Genomic DNA, 13067 nt, shown 5'->3' on the forward strand with positions numbered 1-13067 from the left:
AGTGTCTGTTGAATTTCAACAAAATCAAACCCCAGGAGTGCCAAAGTCAGCCAACAGCAATGTGAACGACTGACAGCAGGAAGACACATGAAAACTGTGATAAAAATCCAGGTTATCACATGAAACCATAATATTTCAATAGATGTGAAAAATGACTGTTGTATTGCTATTTGAGGTCATAAAATATACGGAACATATTTTCTGTTAATTTGATCTGTTTCTCCTGTTTTCATTTTCTGCAAATGAATACAAATAGAAACAATATTTTTTGTGGGCGGAGGGAGAAATATTGTTAGTAGTTCACCCAATGAAACCAAAATGTTCATTTGACCTAAACACATACCATATATAATAATTTCAGAAAACCGGAAAATGGTCTCAAATGGCTGTGAAAATAGTATGTAAAAATACCACGGTATACATCAACAAAGTGAAGTCATTACAGTACGATGATACGCTAAAGTACAACGGTTTACAATAGCAGGGTGTATACAGACGTCATGGAGTTAAATTGAATCCTTTGTAAGACCTTTTTTAAGACTCCATTTTAAGTTTTATTCGTACATTGGTGACACTTTAACTTACATAAACTATATACGGATTGTTACCTCTTTGGACAAACACGAAAAGAAGACCTTGGAAAACGCCATTTAAGACGTTTTAATCCTTCCCAATTGTTTTAAGACCCTGCAGAAAGCCTGTATAGTAAATACTAATGTACGCTACTTTAGTCCTCTAGTTTATTATTACTTAATATTCTAATATATTTTCCTACGTCTAAAACCCAAATAGAACAAGAAGGGTAATTGTTTTATTGAACAGTTTTGCAATATCACTAATTGCATTTTATTAGGCACATTTCATGATAAACATGTCAGGGTCATATTGTATGAAAAAAGCCCAAAACAAGAAAAATATGACAAAAAAATAAAGCAACAGAGTAGGGAACCCTACTGATAAATTCAAACCATACGAAGACATAATGTGGAGTGTGAGGCAGACAGAACCGATTGTCTTCCAGATAAAAGTGCTTTGATATGCAAATCTCAATACTCCAAATTGTTAAATGTTTTGCAGCATATCCTTACATAAATTCAATTTAAAAGTTTCATAACCTTTTTCTGTTTCCATAACCCTGACACATGTCAGTTGCCGGAGTAGCCTGTTCTTTTCCGGTGGAAGAAAAAGGCAAAAGTCAACTTTAAAAGTAACAGCACAGAGGTTTAAACAACGTTTAAAGAACAACAGAAAAAAGAAACAAAAAAGACAGAGAACAAGCCGTGTTCTGTTCATATAACGTTTCAGAAATAGCTTTCAATTTTTTCATCTGTGAGTGTTTGTGCCAGTAACCGTCAGAGAGTGTCAGGAGAAGATCTGCAGTCTGACCACAGCATTGTCACTCTTATCAGATGTAAGTTTCAAGCCATTAAAGCCATTCTGAGGGTCATTAGTTGGATAGTCTCAACAAAAAGGACCAAAATAAACATGAGAACATCCGTTAGCTCTCTGTACTTTTCAAGTGTCCTGGAAGCGATGCACTCTCGCTCACAGAGAGACCGGTACAAACGGCCCGAAAAGTAGATGAATGTCGATGGTTTAATGGACGCCGAGGATAATAAGCACTACTGAGAGATATCAAGAGGTCAAAGGACAGAGAACTACCCATAATCCTTTACCTCAAAACACAGGTCATAAAGAAGATAGAGAGAGACAAAAGTTTGAACATTGCACATAACTCAAGGTTACGGCGACCGGCTATATTAGAAATGAGAAGCTGCGATGAAGTGATGCAGATGAGTGAAACCTATAGAGGAGGTTACATAACACGAATGACTGAATTCATTCATTTATAATACAAGACATGACACCAGAGGCTGGAGTAGCAAAAAGATTAGGAAAAAGGGGGAAATTATGAATGAGCCTAAAAATCCTGTGCAAACACATCATACCGTGTGCAAGGAAAGCATTTCAATAGCAGGTGCACTCAAGGTGGTCTACATTACCTGGAGAAAAACACTCATCATAATATTTTCACTGACATCAATGCCGGTTCCTCAAATGGTATAAGACCTCCTGGAAATCAGATGCAAGAAATGACATTATGACATAATAAGCTGATAGGCTGAGGGTACCAGATAAATGAGCCCAAGCATTTCAACAATATATTATACTCCTTAAATGTCATTTAGATACTTGTGCTTAGACGCAATGCGGCATAAAATGCATTTATTTGAAAGTGATTAAAGTTCACACAAAAATGAACATTGTTTCATTATTCTTTTCATTTCAAACCTGTTTTACTTTCTATCTTCTATTGTATGGACACAACACCAAGGCAAGTGAATCACCGACAGTAAACAACATTCTACATAAGATCTTCTTTTGTGTTCTGCAAAGGAAAGTTGGTCAAAAAGGTTTGAAACGACAAGAGGATGAGTAAATGATGCCAGCATTTTTATTTTTGTGCAAAGTATCACCTAAAGTTAGATTATGAAAACGCCAATTCATTAATGCCAACTGTATTTTTATTAACAGGTATTAATGGTATAATTTAAATATTATGGTCATTAAAATATTTTATTCTATAATAATTATGGATCATAACTATAACTGTAGTACATTTATGGTTACTGCTACCTTAATGTGTGTAAAGCTACTTTAAAACTGTGAAAAGTGCAACAACAACAACTGTTATGCTGCCCATACTTAACTTCCTGTGGTCAAAGAATCAATAACTGATGAGTAGTTTTAATTTAATTTACAATAAAATATTGATATACATTTAATATAGAATAAATTGTTATATTATAACCAAACACAGAGGAGGGGCCGCTTGAACAAACTGCTTAGACAAGTCTTACAAGTTGGTCATCCAACTTTTTCTTCCAGAATGGTCATAACTTCTTTACCTCAGTCACATAAAAAGGTAGATCGGTCTAATTAAAATCTTAAAAGTAAGAATTATTCGTTTTCTAACTAATTAATTGCTAGTCGGTCGGTGGTCTTAACTTAACTTCTGGGCCAGTTGAATAAACATAGTTAACTAAATAGAACAGAACATTCACATTGGATTGATTTTTAAATATTATTGTGACTTGACAATAAATTATAAGAAATCTCTCTAATTCATATAATTGTCTAATAATTAGTGTCTAATAATAATAGTGTCTTGTCTGGTTTAATGTGTGTAGTTACATTTTACAAAAGATCAAAAAAGTATCATAAAAGATGCTCAGGGTTCAGGTCTGAGCCCACTGAAACATCTGTTCCCTTCTGAAGTGGCAGTCTTTAAAAGTACGTTACTACATCACAACCCATGACTCCATTAAACTCTTTTAACTTGGCAATTTCCAAGATGCATTAAAAGGGGAAAATGTTGTACTGAAATGAAATTCAATAAACAACCTTCACGACAAGTATCGCATGGATGCTGTAAAATAGGTTCATTGCAAATGATCTTGTTTTTTTGGTGCACACGTTCTATTACAAATGCTCTGAATATGTTTTCAGACATAAAGCTCTCACTGCAATCTATATTCCAACCACAAAAAGCCATTTCAATGGGCATTATGAACGAAGCTACACCTCTAAGGATGTAGGCATAATCAACAATGATCTTTTGTTCATGCCCCAGATAAATATCTAAAACAGGAAACCCAGTCTGTATAGCAACACATCTGACCTCTCATTCGACACGGTTATTCCCGTACAGCGCACTTGATTATCGTGCATCAATTTTCAGAAGTACAATGCAAATACACGTTGATGTATACTTAAAATGCCCTGGTTGTTTGTAAAGCTAGCTTCCTATAGGAAATGAGGGGATGACATGACCCAGATACGGTCACCCCTTAATGTTGGAAAATTTGTTCCATTAGCCTCTGTGATCTCACAAGCATGAGAGGATGAGAATCATAGCATCCAGCCTTCTCTCAGTAGCGTGGTGTGGAGAGTATGGGATTTCAAAGACCATCATTATGTGACACCTGCAGCTGAGGCAACCAGAATAGGAGTTACAAAACCGTCAACCATCCGGAGAAATGTTTCTCCTTTTCAAAAAAAGGAGATGTCCTATATTATTTCCGGTAATATTCAATCCACAATCGTTGTGCGAGATTTTAGATAAAGACGATTTCATCTTTACAGCATAAACAAACGACACTGTGCATGCACAGCGTTGTGACCCCACCTTCGCATTCACAAAAAATAGACATTAAGCCGTTAATAAATTAATATTAACATAAATTGAATAAAATATAAATTGTTATATTACTAGATACTAGCCAAACACAAACCGGAAGTTAACTGGGGGTCAGACGTGCGCGTCCGATGAAACTGTCAATATCTTTCTGAATAATAATGGTTAACTTTTAAAGCACACCCCTTCAAATTGTTAGTTTTTCTCACATTGTCCTCTATTTGGATTAAAGGGTCTGCTAAATGCTTAAACTTATTTTGCACTGCATTTACAGTACATTGGTCCCGGGATAGATTCCCTGAGATGTATAACACACATACACACACATATGTGACCCAAGACCACGAAACCAGTCATAAGGGTACATTTATTCGTCTGAAACAACAAGCTTTCCATTGATGTATGCAATTATTACAACTAATGTTACAACTATTTAAAAATCTGGAATCTGAGTGTGCAAAAAAATCGAAATATTGAAAAAAACGCCATTGAAGTTGTCCACCAGAGGCACTTTACTTAATATCCTGATGATTTTGGGCATAAAAGTAAAATCTATGATTTTGACCTATACAATGTATATGTTGGCTATTGCTACAAATATACCCGTGCAACTTATAACAAATATGGTCCGGGGTCACATGTATAAAAAACATATCTAGAATGCTATTCAAGTAATTTTGGATAAAAGCATCGGGCAATTTCATAAATGTACAACCACCAGAATTAGCTGCCAAATTGGCCTCCCAACACTTCAACCACACGCCTTCTCCATAATAATCCATTCTCCAACGACACGTCCACAACCCTGATCAATGAGGTCTATAATGGGGCGAGCCGAGATGATGAGTCAGTGTCCTATGACTAATCACTCTGGAGCCAGAGGAAAACCACATACTTGCAAGTTACGCTGGCCGGTGACACCACAAGAACACACAAAGTCCCAAACCCATCATTTACAGTTATCCAGCGAGTACATCCGATGTGACAGTGGGTGTGAAGGAAGAAACAGAGAAATGAGTCAAAAAATGGACACTGGCAACGATACCAACAGTGGTCAACTCCTGATACTAATAAGCCAAACCTTGACCCTTGACCCTGATGTCAACAAGCAATTCCGATTGGCTACTCCATCTGCGGGCCCTGACCTTTTTACAGAGCTTGGGGTGGTCAAATGATTTCCCAAGACGCCTTTTTCCGCGATACCTGTCGAATGGTGGTAATATTTTATGCATGCATTCCAAAGAATTAGCTTGAGCACATCTAAAACGGAAAAATGAAAAACATTTGGGTTCCGCTACTGCAACCCTCGAGAGCTTTGAGTGTGCTGAGAGAGCTACAGACACGAAGTGAGTGTCTCTTCATCTAACCAAGAACTGGTACGCGTAGTACTTCATTTTTATCTTTTGTAAGCGCAGTTAGTGACATAGATGGATGAACATCATTAGTCATTTACACTCAAAAGCCACCACTGCTATTTCACTTCACGCCGGGCATTGAAACGTCCGCAGCACTTTGAGCTGGTGAAAGATGACAAATACCAGGGATTTGGGCTCCATCGTCAGCAGCAAAAGTCGAGGATTTACGCCAAAGCTGAGCATGAATCTCAAGAGCGTTTGGGTGCTAAACGTTCAAATCCATGGAGGCGTTTCTTTAAATCTTGTGAAAATTACCTCTCTTCTCCCTAAGGTTTTTTCAGCCCGTGTCTCATACTTCAACTGTTTTTTTATTGTGTCGCAAGTTGTATTTTGTAAAAGAAAAGTGCACTGTGATTTATCCAGTTCCATCTGCCTGCTAATAATGTGCCTGATTGAAACTGAAATGAGGGCAGATTTACTTTCCCCGCTAGGTTTTTTACTTTCAGCGCACCGGGAGCACATTATGAAAGCAAAATGCTTTCGTGACCCCATTTCTTCCAGCTGTTGTGCAGTCAAATTTCAGTATTTCAATATAACCAGAGGGGTTCAGAGTTACTCCGGGGCAAGTTGGTTACCCACTTGTCAAACCTGTATGACTTATCTGAAGAACACAAAAAAAGTTATTTTGAAGAAAGCTGGTAACCCATCAACAGCGGTACTCATTCACTACTATTGTATGAAAATCTTTTTAGCATAATTCATTACTTAAATTGTACATCAATACGAAATATTTCATTTGCAGAGTCACATACATTTACAATACATTTTAATTTAGCTAATGTGCAATTCTAATGTGGGAGAGATAAAGAAACATTTAGCTTTACAGTTTTTTTCGATTGCTAAGACGCAATTCATGTAACAATTCAAGATTTTTTCATAACTATAAACATATTCTCAGAACAACATACCAACTTGTACAAACCCCACACAAAAACGGTTTAACCAGCTTCTCATTCAGAAAACACATAGTATAATGAACTGAAGTGTCAAGATGTAAACTTATATAGCACACATTTATCCATCAGTAAACATTCAGTAGCAAAACTGATCAAAATCTCAGGATAATATCAATAGGAGCACAGGTAATTGTGCATCCTAGAATCATCTACAGGGCTTTATACTACTTATTGTAAACATACAGTATAATTACAGTACACACTTTACATGAGAAAGTTTCACGGTCAAGTGTACACACTCAAATGTGTGATTGTCAAGTTTTCTGTAGCATTTTTACATGTTCTGTATTTTTGCAGAACTTAAGAGACGATTACTTACAAAAACATTTTGTCCAAAGACCATGAAATTGGGCCAAAGGTGAATAGGATGACATGTTTATTTATATATGAAGTAATGCAATTGTATTCTGTATTGTGTTGCAAACCCAGTTTATATTGTTCGTTGGAATTTGAATTTCTAGATCTAAACAGAAGTGTAATTTTGACCCTCATTGTTTCATTTAGCTCCTTCTGCACTCTTTTAGGTTGTGTATTCTTGAATCCCAATAGGAGGTTTTAGTTACAGTGTCTAAGCAGACCTGCAAACTCGAGGTGAAAAAGGTGACGGGGATTGTCATTTTCTTTTGTCTTTCGGCCTGCACAAGTTTCTCAAGTGCACCGCATGACACTTATTGAGCGCCAGCTTATCACATGACAATAGTTTTGAGCTACAGGAAAAATATGGATTTGTCAAATTTAAGATTTAAAACAATATATTATATATATATATATATATATACATTGCCCTCGTCTCGCCATCCCAATGCTCCGAGTCGCCATCATCTAAAATTATATTTATTTCTCTACGTTTCCTGAGAGGAGCCTGAGTCTTTCCTAATAAAGTTACAAAGGATGCATGTCCTTCGGAAGCAAAGAAGGGCGTGTTGGTTTCGGTTTAAAAACATGCAGGATTGATCAAATAAAGCATACCTGCAAATTAGTCGCTTTTCAGCGAAATTCTACATTTTGAATCAAAAATATTTCATTTATGTGAATCGTGTAAATCCGAAGACTTTTTTTCCTGGGGGGGGGGGACTTGGGCATCTACTCTCGAGTGTCTGAAACGTGTTGGTCCAGCACCTGGATTCGTTTGGCAAACCAGAATCAAGATAACAGCTAACAGCGATGTCTATTTTTTGTCTTCGGGCAAACCAGAATTAAGATAACAGCTAACAGCGACGTCTATTTTTGGTCCTACGGCCAACCAGAATCAAGATAACAGCTCAAAGCGTTGTCTATTTTTTATCCTCGGGCGAACCAGAATCAAGATAACAGCTCAAAGCGTTGTCTATTTTTTATCCTCGGGCGAACCAGAATCAAGATAACAGCCCACATCGTCTTTTTTTACTCCGTTTTTTGGGCAGTTCCCAAGCTTGATACATAGTGCATGGTTGCTAGGGCATTACTATCAGTTGCTAGGTTGTTTGCTTCATAGTTCCTTATTGGCCCAAGTCGATTTAGCCATCATCAGCGGGTGAAAATCTGATTGCTTAGGAAAGAAATAGCTCACCCTCTTTTCAACAAGCCATATGATTTGGAGCATCATTCATGTGCACTTTACATACAGTAGTAGACTGGTTATGTGACAATGTAAGTTTAATACTTACATTTTAGGGATTGTTTCACACCCCAGATTATTTGTTTGTTTGCGTAAAAGCCCAAGTAGCCACCTATAATCACACAATTCATGCAAGCTCCTGAAATGAGTTAGCAGCTGACAGCGCAGGGAATATAAAATAATATATTCTTCATCTTTGTACTGTCAGGTAATGATTTTGCTGCATAGGTGCCATCTATAGCAATTCAGTTGGCTGACAGCACAAATAATACAGCAGTGGTTTCAACTATTGATCTGCAGAACTTGTACGACACGCCACTCCAAATGTCTTTCCCAACCTTTTAGCTGAAGTTGACGAAAGCTCTTCTGGATTTTCAAGAGAAAAAATTTAGTTATGTTCGCATCTAAGAGCAAATGTAACAGTGCAGGAAGTGAATCATAGGGCTGTAAAAGACAGCTTTGCAGGTATTGAGAGGAAATGTGAAACAAGAATATGCTGCGTTTGCAATATTCATACGGCACAACCCAGTTTCAATTTCCTTGCCCGGTTAACGCTCAATACGTCAACCCGTAAAATACCCCTGCTTTAAATTACATTTGTCTTACATTTAAATGCGCATAAATTGAAAATGATCCACTGAATGCAGAGAGCACTGAAAATCTAATATATAGAATAGGTGACTGCCGTGTCAATATTCTAGCTCACAATGGCCGAAGGTCAATGCAATGAGGCTAGACAGCTAGATTACAGTGCTCTTTTCTAAATGATTAAGGTCGGCAATAGCAGATATGTGACTATAGCTCAAGCTGTTCACCAGATTGGGTTGTGTGTGCGTGGAGATTAGGTGGGTTTTTCATCATCTGTCACAGGAGGTGGCCTGTTTGACAGCTGGCTACATACCGACCTTTGACGAACAGAATTTTGCAGGGAGGCTGCAGGTACAAAGTGCAGGTCAAGCCATGTACTGTACATGTTCATTTAAAGCATGCTGGGAAAATTCTTGGAAAGGTAAAGTCATTTAATTGGTCTGTCGTCTCATATATATGGACAATTGACATGGCATGTAATTTCATTATAATTAAAGAAAGGTTAGTGATTGTTTGCCATTACTTAAAATGAAATCATTTTGTATATAAAAGCATTTAAACTGTTAGACAAATTGTCATGATCCTGCCTCTCCTTGTCTTGGTTTTCATCATGATCATGTCAGTCCCATGTGTTTTGTGTGGAGAAAGAGCATCGTTTTGGTTTGAAACGCCATGCTCTCTCTCCCCGGTGTCGCGTCCTTAAGCCCCGCCCCTTGTTTCCCTGTTAGCGGCATTAGTGTTTAGTCCTGTCACCGTCCCTGTACAATCTTCCCCTTAGTGTTTCATTCCCTTCACCTGCCTCGTGCAAACCTCTCGTTAGCTTTCCCTTAGTGTTTCATCCATGTCACCTGCTGCCACTCTCCCTATTCAGTCCTTGTTAGTGTTCCCCTTTTTCAAGCCCCAGTTTCCTTCTGTCTTTTGTCGATTCATTTTGCACGTTTACCCACCTTCGTCTGTCCTGATAACCTGCCTTCCATTGGAGTTACCTTGTTGCTGTTTCTAGGTTTGTGGACTTATAGTTTATTTATTATTCTTATTACCTCGTTTGTTTTGTCCCCCTTGTGGGAAGTTTTAGTTTTCAGTCTTGTCTTGTTTATGTTTTCCCCCATCGAGGGTCTTTGTTTAAATAAAGTTTTATTTAGCAAACCGCTGCCTGCGCTTGGGTTCTGTCCATTCCTCATGACACAAATAGTAAGTGTGATATATGGAGACCGTATTGTTTAAAGAAATGTAACTATATAAACAATAATCTTCAGGAGAATTTCACAACTTTTGCCGTCTTTTTTTTCTCTGAAATGTTCTGGGGACCCCCTTAGAACATTCTACCCTTGGGGTCCCCGGACCTCATTTTAGAAACCCCTGGTCTGGAGTAACAACATTTTAAAAGAATCGACCATCATTTTTCAAATCTCTTTTCCCAAATGACTGAAAGTCTATAGAGCGCAGGAGTTTAACGTCACGCAATCTGAGCTCCGCCATTTTAGCTAGAGCGGCTGTAGCATTGGTATTGACAGTGGTCAAACAATAATTTAAAAATAGACAAATCATCCTATTTTAACACGGTGGACGGCTGCTGTGCGCCAGGATGCCAGGACAGGCGGTGGAAAGCAAAGGGCAAATAATTTTATCATATTCCTATGGATCCCAAATCCCTGAATAAATGGTTAACTGCGATAAAACGTGCTAACCAACATGTCAGCTCTATCTCTACCTCTCTGTCCATATGCTGCCAAATCCTAAACAGGACACATGAGAGCAGCACTCGCCTATACAGCTGTGCAATCGCAGTGAGCTCCTAACACAACCCCATCGTGTCTGACCACCACCCATGACTTCAATGGAGGGTCAATTTGTTCTTTGGGATTGTTTAATCTGCAAGATCAGTAATATAGCTATGCTGGCTACCTACAAAAAAGGAAAGCTTGGGTCAATTACGTTACGCTAACAACACAGTTAACTTGCCCTTCCAATGGTGACAAAAAGGCAGGTTAAAGCCTGCAGACTCAAAAGTTGAATATCCATTACAAAATTCACGTACATTTTTACCACTCAGGCATTTAAAGAGTCTCAGGAGTAAGACGATGAAAAGTTGATGAGGTAGTTGTTGATATTAGGATCCTGCAGGTCAGGAAATGTATCTGTTTCTTTATTGATACATGCTAAAAGCACCCTGGGGCATTATAGGGATCTGTTACATTTAATCTATTGAGTTTTGCTATGCACATGTCTATGTCTTTAGAATTAAAGTGTGCAGTGAACTCTGTTGCCTTGAAACTCATGCTGGCGCATTCATTTAATTCATTTTCATGTGTAAACAGAATAGGTATAGTGACTGCCGGAGCTCTACATGTGACCCTGGACAAAAAACTATTTTTCAAAATTGAGATTTATACAATATTTATTTATACAATAATGGTTTGTTAGGATAGGAAAATAATTTACCAAGATACAACTATTTAAAACTGAAGGTGCTAAAAATTCAGTTTTCATTAAAGTTGTCCAAATTAAGTCATTGGCATAAACAACTCAAAACATAACCAATAACATTCTGTTTTCATGTCTATAAAATAAAAATGATTTCATGTTGTTCATTGTTTCCTTGCTTATTACTTCAGCGTTAATCCTCACAGTAACATGTCCTGGTAAACTAGGCTATCAGTAATGTTTAGCGTGCTGACAAAATGTTATGTGATTTGGATAAAAGGGTCTGCCAAATGAAAATGTAATGTCCCGTAACTGTTAACTTAGTCATGCAGCTGCGATCCGCTAAGCTGCATTTAAATGATAAACGTTAACGGGTATGTATACCATAGTCACATAGTAGTCTACTGTATTAATTACATTCCACCTGCTGTAAGAAGAGGCTACAAACGATCTGCCACCGGCTGCATCTTCACGCGTGACAAATTGATTTTGGAAAATGTTTTACCAAAAGAGGTTACGGATTGCAGCTTTAAATTCACATTGTTACATTAACCAGAAACAAACGTAAACAAGTATAACACACATTACACAGAATTTTTTGTTGTTTTTGGTGCCACCCCAAGATTTTGCTGTAGCCTCCTAGTGGCCACCCCTATTAAAATGTTCTGGGGCACCACTGCGACACGCCTAGAAAAATCTGTGCGCGCCGCTCCCTATTTGCGCGCGCTTGCCTACATTTAAAATACCGAAAGTTAAAATGTGAATCGCCCCTTAAACGACATTTTAATCTTTATCATTATCATGCACATACATTTGGAAATCTGATTGAGACAATATGTTTGTACTTTTAACAGTGTAAAAAAAGAAAACTTTAAATAGGTAGACTATTTTCTCTCATACAAATATATTTTTAACCTTATATCCTACCTTAAAAGGGTTTCCCCTACATTATATATCAACTACCCATTCACTAAGAATACTAATAGGCTATGACTAGTGTTAATGGAGCGCACTGTTATAGTGTTGTACACATGAAATATCATAATGGATTATTATGAATGTTTTTATAGCCGGCATACGGTCTGTTAGGCATGTACACATTCTGATGACATAAAGCAGATATTATTTGTCATACCCTACTTTAAGGTAGTACGTCTACATGATTGTAGAAGATGCCAATGTCGAAAAAATCATTACTCTAAGAGTCCGACGCTCCGCATGCAAGTGCACACAATCCAATCTACCGCTGAAATATATGACGCATAAGAAATGGAACACTGGGATCACTTTATATCCTTTGAGGCCCTTAATCCTTTAATAGCATCATAAGTAACAATGTGTCCCATCTTTATGGCGTCCATGAGCTTTCTTGAGCGAGAGGATTTATTTGACTTTTCCCCAAGTCTTACTTTTGAGGTATGTGCTCTGTCGCCTGAATGCATTCTCACAGCACCTCAGACTGTTGTCTCACCTCATCTCGCTAATGTATCCATTATTTACACATGGACCGTATATGAGGGATCGCTTGGGTTTGTACTTCTGTGCGTGAGCTTGTGCTTGTTTTGTTGGACTATATCTATAGCAAATAACCAAGCACTGAAAGGCCCCTTTTTCTTTATCAATAAGATTTACTCCCAAATTAAGATGCTTGGCAATTGGCTGTTAAAGGGATAGTTCGCCTAAAAATGAAAATTCTGTCATCATTTACTTGCCCTCGTGTAATTTCTTACCTGTATAAATGTCTTTGTTCCGATGAACACCGAGAAAGATATTTGGAAGAATGTTAGCAATTTTCAGTTCTGGGACATCATCCACTACCATAGTAGGAAACAAATATTGTATTATTTTTGTTGTGTTGACCACAAAATGTACATTAAGCAGACGCTTTT

This window comes from Barbatula barbatula (genome assembly GCF_947034865.1).
Source record: "Barbatula barbatula genome assembly, chromosome: 8".
NCBI lineage: Eukaryota > Metazoa > Chordata > Actinopteri > Cypriniformes > Nemacheilidae > Barbatula > Barbatula barbatula.